A 17,500-nucleotide genomic window follows, 5' to 3' on the forward strand; every position below is an offset into this window, starting at 1 on the left:
TAATGTCACTCACTCAGCTCTTTGTTATTGTTTTTAGCCAACCATTTAACGATAGTTCTCACTATATTGTATCAACCAGGCTATAGACGATTGAGGTTATGGAGAGCTGTGTGTGTTGGTATTTTATTTCCAGCTGGCGGGTGTTGTGAGTAATTTAACTATAATGTTATGGCACTCGGCTTGAGCTCTGTTAGTCAAAGATTCTATTGCTGCTATGGGCGGCGCTTAGAAAATCTCTACTGATATTTTCTCACTATGCACAGACAATATAGAATGAAAGATTACATGATCGGAAACACTGTTTTCTCCATCAAAAATGGGGGCTCCAAGAATCACCAACATGCCCAAAGTGCAACCAAACACCACAAGATGCAAACCACCTCGTACTAGATTGCCCAGAGACAAAACTTGAAGGGGAATTTGAAACCATCAACAAATGTGATGATGACTTCCGAACCTGGATTGATACCTTGAACATAGAAGTGTAGCCGAACGATACTACTACTACTCCATCAAAAAGAATTTAGAATAGCAGTTTACTGACTGCGTGTCTCGTCCCATATGTCTTGTGTTGTTGCTGGTGGCTCGGAACCATTTGTAATAAGACCTCACGTTATTTATCATCATCTCCTCCATGAAATTGATGGTTCCCCCGTTACTAAGCATTAACCAATCAGAATATTTCCTGCCATTTACCCCGTTTCGTCCCCTTGACTATTTATTTCCTGTATGAAAAGCCCTGAGAGACCCTGAATAAATGTCAAATACACAAATAGGTCAGGCCCGGTTAATATTTCTCACAATATATTGACACAATGATAAAGAAATTGTGTCGCAAAACATGACGATACGATGCATTTTTTTCAAACATCTGTGTTAAAATTGTGAGTGACGCTCAGAATCTGTGGGCTGTTTACTCCGGGTGATAAACAAGCAATTAAGGCGGCTATGGGTCTTCGTTCACGGTCAACGGTTGATTTCAGGGCCAAAATATACTTAATTTTAAAATTTTCGAGTCAAAAATAAACCAACTTAAATGTTGATTTGACTAGTTTTATTAAAATATACGATAACTGTTGTAATTTTCAAAAGTACGTGCACTGTATGTTGATAGAAGAACTGAAGGCTCATACTATATGATTATAGTTGAAATGTCATTCATGTCAATAACTTGACAGGAGGTCACAGAGGAAAAGATTTTAATAAGACTACCTAAGGATTGGATTATTAAAACAATACATTTCCGTTATTGTGGTATGACACTCGCTTTCGGATCGGAAGGTCCTGGGTTGAGTCCTTGGAAAAGGACAGTCTCTCACCGCATTCAGGTGTAAAATGAATACCTACTGGCCATAACAGCGTTTTCTTTGTCTGAAAAAAATTATAATATCGCCTAACAGGCGTCATGTCCCGTCCTACATTTTAAGTGTTTATGTTGGCCAGGGACCCCTTGTAAAGCGCTTTGAGCACGTTTAGTGGATATTGCGCTATATAAAAGCTCAATTGTATTTTTTACAATGGAGAACATAGCTTTCCAGTTCAAGAAATAATAAAATGTAAATATCAATTCCTAAATTACAGTTGTCCGACAGTCTGTAGTACAATGCCTTATACCGTCAAGCCATGTCGACCCCACCCTCTCACTCAATTGTAACCTTATTTAGTTTCTCTGTGAAAGATTATCGCTCTTTTCCTGCCTGGTGAATCATTTATAACATTTTATTTATCATTATATATCACAAAGTTTTATGTGCGTTAAACGGAGGTAGGACCTTTTTGTTGTACGTTTATGACAATTAATACTAATCAGATATCAGATAGATTACTGATGGATCAACTTCTTTAATTCATTTTAACTAGACCATTTTTTTAGTTTATTAACTCACTCAATCCTAGAGATTTTTGCTACTTTTAAAAATTGGAAACAAAAAAATGTATTAAAAATGAACATGTACACAGATAGTTTTATTCAAGATAGTTTTATTCAACTACCATTAACATGTAAAATCTAAAAACATTAGCTTTGATACTACCTACGCCTATAATTTGTCTCAGAAAAATGTAATAAATAGGCATGGGGTAAAAGTAATCCGGGTAAACTAGGGATATAGTCGGTGTTAGGGTTGAGTGAGTTTAAAGTCGTCGTAATAAGCCTTCCATTTTCAAAAATTTGAATAAGTTGAATTTTTTAAAAAAGACTATTGAATTTTTTTGTTGCTTAATCGACTGTGAAATTATCTAAATTCCTTAAGGTACTATTAAAGTACCGTAAAATTTTTAATCAAATTACAGCCACACTCTTGTAAACCACGTATCTCAGTATTTGGGGAGAAAAGTCGTCCTTTAACTATCGATCGATTTAAACGAACCTCATCATGGCAAAAACTCTCAAACCTGAGACTTCGAGTCCCAGGTTTGAAGGGTTTTGCCAAGATGAAGGTCATTTAAATCGATCGATATTTGAAAGGCAAGATTTCTATCAAAAATTTTTATACATGAATTTCATGAGTGTGATAGTTAACTGGTTAAAAAGAGCAAGCAAGTATAGATAGTTCGAAGATGACGTCACTCAGGCTTTTGTTATTGTTTTTGCCATCCGCGTTTGTGAGTTGTTCTCACTAAACTGTATTAACCAGACTATTAAAGTTCGTGGTTACACCGAGTTTGTGTGTTGGTCCGTTATACTTCCGGATGGCAATGTTGTGAACTCCTTGGCCAAGCGCATTCTATCTATAGAATAATGTAATGGGTGTCGATGAAATTGTCAACGTTCACTGATTGCCCTATAAACATCATCGACATGACAAATCAAATTGAGATGATAACACTCTGCATCTCGTAATCACTCAGTCAGATTCTGGCGGTTGCATTCCATGACATAAAAACAATAAGGATTATATCATTGTTTCTTATGAAAATCATATAGGCTACACAAAAAATGTAATGATACTACCTAAGGTTTGGTTTATTAAAACAATACGTTCCCGTTATTGTGGTATGACACTCGCTTTCGGATCGGAAGGTCCTGGGTTGAGTCCTTGGAAAAGGACATTCTCTCACCGTACTCAGGTCTAAAATGAATACCTACTGGCCGTTAACAGCGTTTTCTTTGTCTGAAAAAAATATAATATCGCCTAACAGGCGTCATGTCCCGTCCTACATGTTAAGTGTTTCTGTTGGCTAGGGACCACTTGTAAAGCGCTTTGAGCACGTTTAGTGGATATTGCGCTATATAAAAGCTCAATTTCATTTTTTACAATGGAGAACATAGCTTTCCAGTTCAAGAAATAATAAAATGTAAATATCAATTCCTAAATTACAGTTGTCCGACAGTCTGTAGTACAATGCCTCATACCGTCAAGCCATGTCGACCCTACACTCTCACTCGTTGACATCCGATTCTGATAAATATTGACAATGATAATGGAAGCTTTTTATGCATATAAATATTTTTTTTTTAAAATATCCCTAAAATAACATACGTGATTCTATCTATTTAACATATCTCAGAGTTGGAGTTTTCTGCGTTTAATCTACTATTGCTGTTATTTATTTAATTTTAAAAAAAAATATATTATTATCATCCCCGTAGATAAACATTGGGCGTGGTACTCAGTTTGAAATTGGACAGTGTCACAACAAGACGATGTAAAGTAGCATTTTTATTGTCATTTTAAACTCAAACGTGGATATCAATTCTCATTCTAAAGCACGGTTCATCAGATCAAAGTAAAGATACAGGATACTCAATGGCGTTTAAACTTTTGTCTTGTCAATCCTCAGACGGACGGATTAATCTACGGCAATCAAACAATGAGTTTGTCCTGATCAATTATTTAATGGTATTGACCAAAAAAGAGAGTGGAAACGTGCTGTGTTACGTATTTGTTTAAATGGCGTTTTCCTTTTCACTATTAAACTGTTGAAAAAGAAGTAATGCATATTATAGAACTGGGGCTTAAATCCACAGTTTAACGTGATCAGCATATTTTAAAATGAAGGAATATTTATATTGTGCATTGCTACAGATTTACTAATCTAAATGTATTGAGTGAAGCTTGATTTCTTTCCGTAAAAGACTAAAGGAAAAGAGGCTTATACACATGTGCAAAAGTAACTTTACACTTGTTTTGAGTAAACTCATTTGCGTTGTAAGAGAGAAAACTGGACAAATGTTTTATCACAAAAATGATCAATATATTTAATGATTGTGATCCAAACTTCATCAACATATCTACGTGCATAATCCTAATAGTAATGACGACCCACAGAACAAAAGTCGAGTTGCTCTGCTTCGGAATAAGTACTAAAAAGTATTATAACAGCCCCGTTAGCAAAAACAGGAACAATAATACCTAATAATGATAACAATAATAACCACAATAACTACAACAACGATAATAACAACTACAAAAACAGTCATAATAATGATAATATGAATATTTGATTTTGCATCAATTTTCTAATCCTCATATCCATTCTAAACATCGCTAATGGATATTTTTTTGGGCCATATTTGATTTTAGAGATAACCATTTTTCCATTTTTCCGTTCAAGAAGAATTATAAATTATAATAAAATAAGAATAGTATTATAACATTGTTATTAAAAAGCATATAAATATAAGACAAGTTTTCAGCCTTGTGGAGGAACTTTGACCAAAGACACACACACACACACACACACACACACACAGAGAGAGAGAGAGAGAGAGAGAGAGAGAGAGAGAGAGAGAGAGAGAGACATTTACAATCCTTGTGACAGTCACAATCTAGCAGCCAACCACTTGTCCTCTGTTGTTGCCAACTTTAGAAGTAGCTGAGAGGTCGTCACCATAGAATATGGCATAAGACATGGTGCTTTTTAGCTTATGATATCCTAATGCTATTCATTGTCAAAACATAATTACTTTTATCGGCTAGAAAACGTTTATTTTTTATATCGATAGATAAAAAATTCGTCTAACGGTAGACGAAGACTCCAATATATCGATATATGATGGTTTCATATATCGAAAGATAAAGATTCCATAATATATCAATTGATAAATACTTCAAAATATACCGATAAATGAAGACACCAATATATCGATAGATGATAACTTCATATATCGAAAGGTCAAGACTCCATATATCTATTGATAAATACTTCAAAATATATCGATAGATGAAGACACCAATATATCGATAGATGATAACTTCATATATCGAAAGGTCAAAACTCCATATTATATCTATTGATAAATACTTCAAAATACACAGATAGATGAAGACGATCCTACCTGCTAAAAATCTTCCACCTGAAAATTCAAAAAGTCTCGGTTTTAAGAATTTGAACTAGATGAGGATAATCGTAATTTATGGATATATGAAGTGCAAAATGAGGGGGAAAAAGGCAATTTGTCAATGTGTTACACAGCCTGGTGTGTATAGAATTAGTGTTGCAATTCGTTCTATGTGAGGGATTGGTATTGAATGGATGAATGAATGAATGAATATATATTATATAGCGCCTAGATCCAAAATGTGCTCAGAGGCGCTTTACAATGCCAATAAAACACAACAATAAATTGATAATTTAAGCATAAAATCTATCATATTGGAATAGCATTAATCAATTTGTAATTTAATTACCACGCACTGTGCTACAAGATGAAAATTAAGGATATCTATAACATGTAGGCCTAATAGAAATGTTAAACATCAAATCATTTTCTAAAGAGATGTGTTTTAAGTTTCTTTTTAAAGTTTTCAAAAGTCGGACATTTTTTGAGGGATGAAGGCAGTTGGTTCCATAAGACGGGTGCCGACTGGCTAAAAGATCTCTCACTAAAAGACGATCTACAGCGAGAAACCTGAAAGAGATCTTGACCACTGGATCTAAGTTCCAGTGTATTGTGTATTGGGTTTGTTATGACAAGACTGGAATTGAGGTATGCTTTCAGGATGCATATCACCTCAGAAAACTAATATTACTCTTCTCTTTCTTTGTCACCCAGCTGTTCAAACTATTCAAATATGTTTTTCTTGGTCTACCTTTACTCTTTTTACCTTCTATCTTTCCCGTGAGAGCAAGATGTTCAATACATTTATGTCGATTTAGGTGCATTTGTCTTTTTCTTATTGTACGAATTAATAACATTTTAGTTTCAGCTTGCTCTAATACTTCTTCATTAGTTTTCTTCTCTGTTCATGAGATTCTTAACATCCTTCTAAGAAACCACATTTCTGCTGCCTCCAGTTTCTTTCTAATGTCTTCTGTAATTGTCCAGTTTTCGCAGCCATATAGATAGTTCGAAGATGACGTCACTCATGTCTTTGTTATTGTTTTTTGCCATCCGCGTTTATGAGTAATGCTCACTGAACTGTTTTAATCTGACTATAATTTGTGTGTTGGTCCGTATACTTCCGGATGGCAATGTTATGAGCTTCCTAGCCAAGCGCATACTATCTACAATAATACTGACCATACATACATAGGCCTTCAAAACCCTATGTTTTGTTGTCATTGAGATATTGTGGTTTTTTAAAAATTAGACTCATTTTATTAAAAGAGACTAATAGGATAATAATATCCTATTATTTATATATTTTATTATTTATTAATAATATCGAGACAAAAAACCTCGATTCGTAGATCAAATCGGTAAACATATCATTTGAATGTCAACAGTATGTGTTGAAGTAAAATATTCATCAATTTCGCCCGCCATATCAATCGTGCAAAACTTAAATCGACTGAGTTGGTGATGAATATCATTGACAACTGACAACGGTATGTATTTACAGAAGGGACATAACAATAATACATGACAAGTAACGATTTAGTATAGACAGTATGCGCTTGATTAAGGAGCTCACAACATTGCCATCCGGAAGTATAACGGACCAACACACACAACTTTGTGTAACCATGATCGTTTATAGTAAAGGTTAATACAGTTTAGTGAGAATTACTCATAAAAACGGATGGCAAAAAACAATAACAAAGACCTGAGTGACGTCATCTTAGAAATATCTATAGTGGTGGCTTTTTTTTTAATGGAAATTAGTAAGAGGTAGTGGATATTTAACGTAAAATCGATGGATAACGCTGAATATCAATGTGGGGAGGCAATTGCTTAGCAGTGGAAAGGAACAAAATAAATTCAAATATTAAAAAATCCATTAAACGCTATATAAATGATGTTGACGATGTAGATCTTTTATACGAGAAATTTTGTATAAATAAAGTAACTAAAATATTAAATGACCAGTATCATCCACTAAGATCAACAGTTATTATGTCCGAAAGAAGTGGTCGCTCTTCCTCTATTTCAACGAAAACAGAGAGACACCGAAAATCTTTTCTGCCGTCCAGTATTAGGCTTTATAACAACAAGCAATAATCATTTTAATTAATTATTTCGCATTTTTGCAATCTTTTCAATTTTCAATTTATGGTGACAGTTTTAACTATTTTACAGTGTTGAAATTATTCATATTATAAAGCGCAGCTCTGGCTATGGAGCTGCTCCTTTTTTATCTATACATCCTATTTCCATTGTATTTCTATCTTATTGTGTAAATTATAACACGTCTGTACAAAAATTTCCTTTTTGGGATGCAATAAAGTATTATTATTATTATTATTATTATTATTATTATTATTATTATTATTATTATTATTATTATTATTATTATTATTATTATTATTATTATTATTATTATTATTTATTATTATTATTATCATTGTTATTATAATTATAATTATTATTATTATTATTATTATTATTATTATTATTATTATTATTATTATTATAATTTTTATTAGTATTATTCTCTCTGGTCGCGTAATGCCCTCCTTGGAAAGCTGGCAAACATGAACTGGGGAACTGACCCTAAAACTCTAAGGACCACAGCATTGGCCCTCAGCTACTCAACTGCGGAGTACTGCTCAGCTGTATGGGCCCGATCATGCCATGCCTCCAAGCTAGACCCCGAGCTCAACAACGCCTGCCGGATCGTAACGGGCCAGCTGAGAGCAACACCATTACCACTGGTCTACCGTGCAGCAGGAATAGCCCCACCACACATCCGGAGGGAAACTCATGCCCAAATACAAAAATACAAACAGGAAAAGGACCAGAGACACCCCCTTCATGACCACAATTGCCCCAAAAGCAGGCTCAAATCAAGGAAAAGCTTCCTCACAGTAGAGAGCCTTCACCCAGACCACTCAGCATTCTTCCGCCTGGACAAATGGGTAGAATGGGACAAGACAGCAAACGATGCCCTCCAGCCCCCATCAGAAAAGCTCCCAGCAGGCACAGACCTCAAGAGAAAAGACTGGGTGACGTTGAACAGAGCTAGAGCAAAGGTGGGAAACACAGCCACCAACCTCTTTAAATGGAAAATCTCACCGGGCACTGAATGCCCATGCGGTCACCCCAGACAGACCATGGACCAAATCCTGTCCGAATGCTCGCTGGGACCTCACTGCACCAATGCTGACCTGAGGGAATGCAACCAGACTGCCCGGGACTGGCTGACTCACTGGCGCGACAAGATATGATGATGATGATGACTATTATTATTATTATTATTATTATTATTATTATTATTATTATTATTATTATTATTATTATTATTATTATTATTATTATTATTATTATTATTATTATTATTATTTTAGATATTATCAATCATTTAACCTATTACCCGCCGTACTCTGGAATAACACGCATTTTAAAAAATTGGCCAGAAAAACTCGTCCTTCATATATCGATTGATTTAAATGAGCCTCATCTTGGCAAAAACTCTCTAAGCTAGGGCCTAGTATGGCTATGTGGTCAAGTGGTATGACACTCTCTTTCGGATCGGAAGGTCCAGGGTTCGAGCCTCGCTCTCGGCGCATAGTTGAGTCCTTGGAAAATGCTCTTTACTCACATTCTCTCACCGTACTCGTGTGTACAATGAGTACCTGGCCGTTAACAGCGTTGTCGGTGTTCGAAAAATTGTAATATCGCCTCGCAGGTGTAATGTCCCGTCCTACATGTAAAATGTTGCTGTTGACCAGGGACCCCTTGTAAAGCGCTTTGAGTACGTTTAGTGGATATTGCGCTATATAAAGCTCAATTATTTTTTTCTTCGCGTTGTCTCAGATGTGAGAGTTTTTAACTAAGATGAGGCTCATTCAAATCGATAGATAGTTGAAGGACGAGCAGTCGGGCCAAATGTTTAAATACTTGTCTTTCCAGAGTACGAATGTTAGCTGGTGAACTCGCCCTGTTACCAAATTGACATAAGATTATATTATTGTGATCGAGATATGTTACCCACGGTCTCAAATCGGTATTTTATTGGGATGCACTAGGTGAAAACAAAAAACAAAACTCTAGTATATTCGCCACAAATATTACATTCGGGGTCAACACCCATTCGGTTTGGTGAGGAATAACTACAATTTCTTGCATTGCAAAAAAGCCAAAGTTCGTATTTGTTATCACTTCAATTCTAAATTCTTATTCATCCCGACAAAATACCGTTTTGAGACGGTGGGCCACGTATGTATGAAGAATGACACAGATGAAAGAAAAGCGAGGTAAGGAGAGAGTCTTATATAATAGGGAAGAAAAGATTAGGAGGACAGCGTTAGAAATAATCAAATTAAGATGTGAGCATAGGCTATGAACGGATCCTAATCGAGGCATTGCCAACAATGTGAGGGATTAGGATTGAATCCACAGGGATCAAAGGCTTTGGCGGTGCTGGATTGCATTATGGATCGCCTTTGATGAGCTGTGTCCCTTCACTCCGGTTATTTTGTTTTAAAATTTCGCTTGTTTTTGTTTGTTTGTTTTTTCTCACGCTATGACACAGGAAACATATGTGAAACGTTTTAGTAATTATCATCTTTTACAACAAAGGGAAAGTTCTTGACATGAAGGAATGTTTGATAAAATAAAACATTATATTTAACCAACTAATATTGGATATATATATATATATATATATATATATATATATATATATATATATTTACATATATATGTATATGTATATATATATGTATGTATGATGAGAGCAACGCTCGATAACAACGTTGTAGAAGTCAAACTATCTTAATTATATTTCAAATGTTTATATAGATAGTATGCAGATGACGTCACTAAGGCCTTTGTTATTGTTTTTGCCATCCGCGTTTGTGAGTTGTTCTCACTAAACTGTATTAACCAGACTATAAAAGTTCATGGTTACACAGAGTTTGTGTGTTAGTCCGTTATACTTCCGGATGGCAATGTTGTGAACTCCTTGGCCAAGCGCATTCTATATATATATATATATAATATATATATATATATATATATATATATATATATATATATATATATATATATATATATTGAATCGTGTTATGATATAAATATGGTGCGAATAGTGCTCGGCACTGATGTAGACTGACTCCAATATCGTGGTAAATATATATATTCATCAATGAGTTCCTGACAGTGTATAAATATGTGCTAATATAACGATGAATGATGTGTAACACTATGATAATTTTCATTCAGGATCAATAAAGTATATCTTATCTTATCTTATCTTATCTTACTACTACTACTACTACTACTACTACTACTACTACTACTACTACTACTACTACTGCTAACTACTACTACTACTACTACTACTACTACTACTACTACTACTACTACTACTACCACTACTACTACTACTACTACTACTACTACTACTACTACTACTACTACTACAACTACTACTACTACTACTACTACTACAACTACTACTACTACTACTACTACTACTACTACTACTACTACTACTACTACTACTACTACTACTACTATACAACTACTACTACTACTACTACTACTACTACTACTACAACTACCACTACTACTACTACTACTACTACTACTACTACTACTACTACTACTACTACAACTACTACTACTACTACTACTACTACTACTACTACTACTACTACTACTACTACAACTACCACTACTACTACTACTACTACTACTACTACTATACTACTACTACTGCTACTACTGCTACTGCTACTACTACTATATACTACTACTACTACTACTACTACTACTACTACTAATACTACTACTACTACTACTACTACTACTACTACTACTACTACTAATAATAATATTATTATTATTATTATTATTATTATTATTATTATTATTATTATTATTATTATTATTATTATTATTATTATTATTATTATTATTATTATCATTATTATTATTACTATTATTATTATTATTATTATTATTATTATTATTATTATTATTATTATTATTATTATTATTATCATTATTATTATTACTATTATTATTATTAATATTATTATTATTATTATTATTATTATTATTATTATTATTATTATTATTATTATTATTATTATTATTATTATTATTATTATTAAGAATACTACCTCGACCACAACATCATTGTGATATTGGTGCTGCTGCAGCTAATATTACTTTGGGTAAGTAAATAATTTGGCTACAGACACGAAGGATTGTATTAGTGTCAGTAGATTAGTGATCAAGTGACGAACTGTACTGTATGAAATAAGAATGTAATCCATGTGACTTGCTGATGAAATGAATAAAGCTCTGCGAGGCACAAGTGCATGGGGATCCGTTTGGAATAATGTATAGATAGTTCGAAGATGACGTCACTCAGGTCTTTGTTATTTTTTTTTGCCATCCGCGTTTATGAGTAATGCTCACTGAACTGTATTAACCTGACTATAAACGTTCATGGATACACACAGTTTTGTGTGTTGGTCTGTTATACTTCCGGATGGCAATGTTATGAGCTTCTGAGCCAAGCGCATACTATCTATAGAAAGATTTTATTTAAACTTTGTGTACTAGATTTAAATGTCCAATTGACCTGACAGTGAAGAACTTGAGAGACAACTATAGCAAATGACAGAAGAAGATAGAAGAAGAGAAGAAGAAGAAGAAGAAGTAGTAGTAGTAGTAGTAGTAGTAAGAGTAGTACAGTAGATAGAAGCGAAGAAGAGAAGAAGAAGAAAAAAAGAAGAAGAAGAAGAAGAAAGAAGAAGAAGAAGAAGAAAGAAGAAGAAGAAGAAGAAGAAGAAGAAGAAAAAGGAGGAGGAGGGAGGAGGAGAGAGGAGGAGGAGGAGGGGGAGTAGAAGGAGGAGGAGGAGGAGGAGGAGGAGATTGAAGAAGAATAAATGGTAACCATAAAGATGTTTAGATTGTGGCTTAACGGTATGGAGTAGGAGGGGGGTGAGGAGTAAAAGAAGGAGAAGAAAAAGAAAATGATGATGATGATGATGATGATGATGATGATGATGATGATGATGATGATGATGATGATGATGGTGATGATATGATAAAGGAGATATTTGTTCAATTATGATACATTGTGATAAACTAGATTCTGCTAGATTCCATCATATAAGTTCTTTAATGAAACTTCTGACACAGGTATTTGCCCTTATCAATAACCCACAACTTAGTTCTAAGGTCACACTGGGCAAGCCCGTTATCGATAATAGGTCTTGCTACTAGACGGCAGCAAATACTAGATCGACAGATGTCGGCACGCTCGGAGTTTAGGCGGAAGTCAGCTTTGCTATCAATCTTTACATCACCCCAAGCTATTTTCACACCTCCGGTTCCACGGGATAGCTTTGTATGAGATGGACATTAATGGGAGATTCTACATCAACTATGCCACCGCCCATCATTCACACACTAATGGAACGCACTCCGTCAATTTCGACAAGAAAGTCTTCAAGTGTAATAATCTCACAAAGTATTATTTGCCTGAGACAAAACTATAGATAGTTCGAAGATGACGTCACTCATGTCTTCGTTATTATTTTTTGCCATCCGCGTTTATGAGTAATGTTCACTGAACTGTATTAACCCGACTATAAACGTTCATGGATACACACAGTTTTGTGTGTTGGTCCGTTATACTTCCGGATGGCAATGTTATGATCTTCTTAGCCAAGCGCATACTATCTATAATAATAATAATAATAATAATAATAACAATAATAATAATAATAATAATGATAATAATAATAGTAATTATAATAATAATAACAATAATAATAATAATGATAATAATAATAATAAATAATAATAATAATAATAATAATAATAATAATAATAATAATAATAATAATAATAATAATAATAATAATAATATAATAATAATAATACACATTTATACAGCGCTCATTCTCGTGTAAAACACAAGCTCTGGGCACTTTACAATATAAATTATCAATTTTATGTGAAAAAATAAAAATAATAATAATAATTCTTAGCCAAATCAAGGATTCATAGAGTCAATAAAAACAAATACAGTAAAGACGTGTCTCGAGATTCTTTTTAAAGGTAGGTAAAGACTTACACTCCCTTAAATGAAAGTAAAAAAAATAATATTACTAGATTGGATAATGTGAATATGAACAATGTCAGATAGTGAAATGATGATGTGGTATGTAGACTACAATAAAGTATCTAACCCTCGCCTTAATCTTGTAATAGCTTGAAGTGTACCAGCCGCTAGATAATGGAATATTTTACAATTCACGTTGAATGTCTCGACGGTATTTCGAGATTATAGACTTTCTGTTTCTCTATCTACGAGTATCTCTCTCTCACACACACACACACACACACACACACACACATATATATATATATATATATATATATATATATATATAGTATATAATATATACATATATATATAATATATATATATATATATATATATATATACAAATGCTCCCCCCCCCCCCTCAATCTCTATCCCTCTCTCTCACTCGCTGTCTCTCTGTCTCTCCCCCAACCCCCACCCCCCCCCCCTCTCTCTCTCTCTCTCTCTCTCTCTCTCTCTCTCTCTCTCTCTCTCTCTCTCCTCAACAGCAAAGCATCATCTCGAGGCGGTGCTTTCTTTTTTTTTTAATCGGCCATAATTACCCTTCCGTTTTGAAGTGACACGGATTTTTGTGCTGTTTTAAATATGGAACCCACAGTGGATTCTCTTACGTTAAGAACAGTTGCAATAGCCAGAATGCTCATTGTTGTGTTTTTCTTCAATTTCAGAATACGTGCTCTACTTTCAGGAGAGGATCCATTATGAAGCACTATTCTGAATGTCAACAAATGGCTTCGAAAGAAGCTGTTGATGAAAATTTACACTCGTCAAATGACTGCCGGAAGGACACTCATATCAAAAGTAGATTTCGTTCAAAACAATACATTCATTTAAAATGCGCAAATGTGGGCTAGTGTCATAGAAAATGATTTTAAAAATTTCCACAAACCTAAATGGTAAAGGCTAGTGCCTTTAAAACTCATCCAAACGCAATTAATAAGTAAAACCCCTGGTGTTTTATTTGATTTGCACCATGGTATATTTTTTTTGTCAAAACCACACACGCCCAACCACAGTGAAGTGCACCCACAGACACCCTTCGCATAACACCTTTAATGAATACCAAAAAATTATCCTCCATCCTAGAAGATCATCCAATAGGATTCAACAGTCGTTACGTCACATCCCTCGTAATGACGCTTGGTAGTTAGTAACTGGTTCTAAACTTTAGGAACAATGGAGTGATCCCTTATGAAATATTTCTCCGACGAGCATAAAAGTGTATCCAGAGGTGAAAAACATCATAAATCTGATCATGTTTTGACCTTTATACATTCTGATCACAAGGCATGTTCTAGCCAGCATGAAGAATAGAAAGTACCGATTGTCTTTGTTTAGATCGAAGCTGCTCGTTGCTGGGCGGACGTGACATCAGACTATTGAATCCTATTGACGAAACGCATTATTGTAGAAACGGCCGTCTAGGAAGAATGTGAGTCGTTGCTTATTCCTGTTAATATGCTCTGGATTGTTACTTTAATATATAGAGCTCTGTCTAAACTACAAGACATTCATCATTAACTATATATATATTATATATATATATATATATATATATATATATATATAATATATATATATATATCGTCTAGGGGAGTCAGCTGGAGTCACGTAAAGTGCTCGGCACTTTCTTGGAGCGAATTATTTATTTATTCTTTACAAGTCCTAGTGTCTGGGAGGAGTGTCCAACAACAACATTCCTCCCAGACACAAGTACTTTTAAAGAATAAAAAAAAAATAATGAAAAATATAAAAATTAAAATCATGAAAATTCCAACATAAACATAAATATTATATATATATATATGTAAATATATTCGTTTATATATATATATATATATATATATATATATATATATATATATATATGTGTGTGTGTGTGTGTGTGTGTGTGTGTTGTAGGCGTGTTCCGTCGATTAGCGCTTTTCATGGATCCACATAATAGGGAACAATTCATCGATTGCCACGTATTCTTAGATGGGTAGAACGCGCAGAACTTGTTGTGGATCCATAGAAGGCGATCTACAGATTGCACAACAAATATCGTTTTCATTAATCGCGCAAAACGACAGGACGCGCCACACATTCACACACATACACACACACACACACACACACACACACACACACACACACAATCTTTCATCTATTTACCTATCTATCAATCGATCGATCTATCTAACTGAATGTCCTTTGTATAATTATTCGGTTTTTGACGGATTTTCTAATTATTTGACAATTATTCTTTTCATGGTGCCTTACAGTTTGTGGCATAACCGTTCATTGGGAAAAAATTGAACGAGTCTCGTGTTTGAAACGAAAAAGGAAGAAATCATATTCCTTTACTAAATTCATTTTGGAGATGTTTCGGTGTGGAGCACGCATAATTCTTTTCCCCGGTAGAAGGTATGCGACATTGGCATAAAATATATCAATGCGAAATTTCGATCAGTGCAAAGTTTGATAGGTCTTAATACTGGTTAGACTGTGTAGTTCCATGTTGAAATACCAATTAGAGAACATGGCCAACCGGAGATACACGGCGAAAATACAATTGGATTTAATAAAAGATAAAATTGCAAATTCTACCTTTCAAAAAATATTAATTGTGGAGACATTTTTACTTTATCCAAAAATAATTGTGTTAGATAATTGTGTTAGATAATTGTGTTAGATACTTGGATTGCAAAAGTTACAATCGAAGATAATCATGTATTTTTTAATCGTTGCAATTATCTTAATTCCACTTTTACTCCAGCGTACTCTAAGAAATGTATGAAAGGATGGGGGTTAATTGGGTCGGTTTCCCTGAAGAGGAAAATATTGAGTTGAATCACGGAAACATCTCAGTAAATTAGCATGAATAGTATGAATTTCATTGAGCATTATAAATTGCCAAATTCAGGTGATCTATACCTTACATTTTCCACTAATGCTAAAGTTTAGGACTATCTCTTTAACTGTTAGCACCATGATGTGTTAAGCTGAATTAACGAGTCAAAAAAAGACAGACTACATTTTATTGAAGAAAACTTAACAAAAATCATGATTACTTAAAGAGAGCGGAAACAGAGATGTTTATGAAATACGTATAGATAAGCCTATTTGAAACAGTTCGCTCTTTAAGGAAGCTATCTCTGATGGCATTATAATATGTCTCCGATCTGGTGATTTTATGCGCGTTGTTAGGAACTCAATAAATGTGAAATTTTAGTTGGTACGCGCTTAATTAGCATTCTAGATATGGAATGAGATTAGCGGAAGAGTAGCGTCCATTGATTGGACGTCACCCATAGTCTGTGACGTCACCGGCGGAAAAGTTATTAGAGAGAGAACGTCATGTTGTTTTTGCGCATACGTCTCTCGTATGAAGTTCTCTCTCTAATAACTTTTCCGCCGGTGACGTCATAGACTATGGGTGACGTCCATTCAAGGGACGCTACTCTTCCGCTAATCTCATTCCCTATAGTCATATTTGTACGGAAAATTTCATATCGTTTCATCGTGGATAGAATGTATTAATGTATCATCTACTTTGCTAATTTGAAAAAATGCGGCTATGTGGTCTACTGATATGACATTCGCTTTCGGATCGGAAGGTTCTGGGTTTTAGCCTCGCGCTCGGCGCATAGTTGAGTCCTTGGAAAAGGCTCTTACTCACATTTTCTCACCGTACTCAGGTGTAAAATGAGTACCTGGCCGTTAACAGCGTTGTCTTTGTCCGAAAATTGCAATATCGCCTAACAGGCGTCATGTCCCGTCCTACATGTTAAATGTTACTGTTGACCAGGGACCCCTTGTAAAGCGCTTTGAGCACATTTAGTGTATATTGCTCTATATAAAGCTCAATTTTCTAATTTTTTATTTATTATTATTTGATTTTAACAAGGAAAACGAAAGAACAATTTTATTCTTTTCGACGAGGGATGCGATCAAATTTACAATTTGTTGACATAATCTGATTTTCTCGCCATAAAGCCTGCACTATTACTATGGCAAACGATATCTAGACTCTCCCTCTCAAACTTTAAATAATTTAC

This window comes from Berghia stephanieae, chromosome 2 (assembly GCF_034508935.2).
Source record: "Berghia stephanieae isolate SIO BIC M18660-M18661 chromosome 2, UCSD_Bste_1.3, whole genome shotgun sequence".
NCBI lineage: Eukaryota > Metazoa > Mollusca > Gastropoda > Nudibranchia > Aeolidiidae > Berghia > Berghia stephanieae.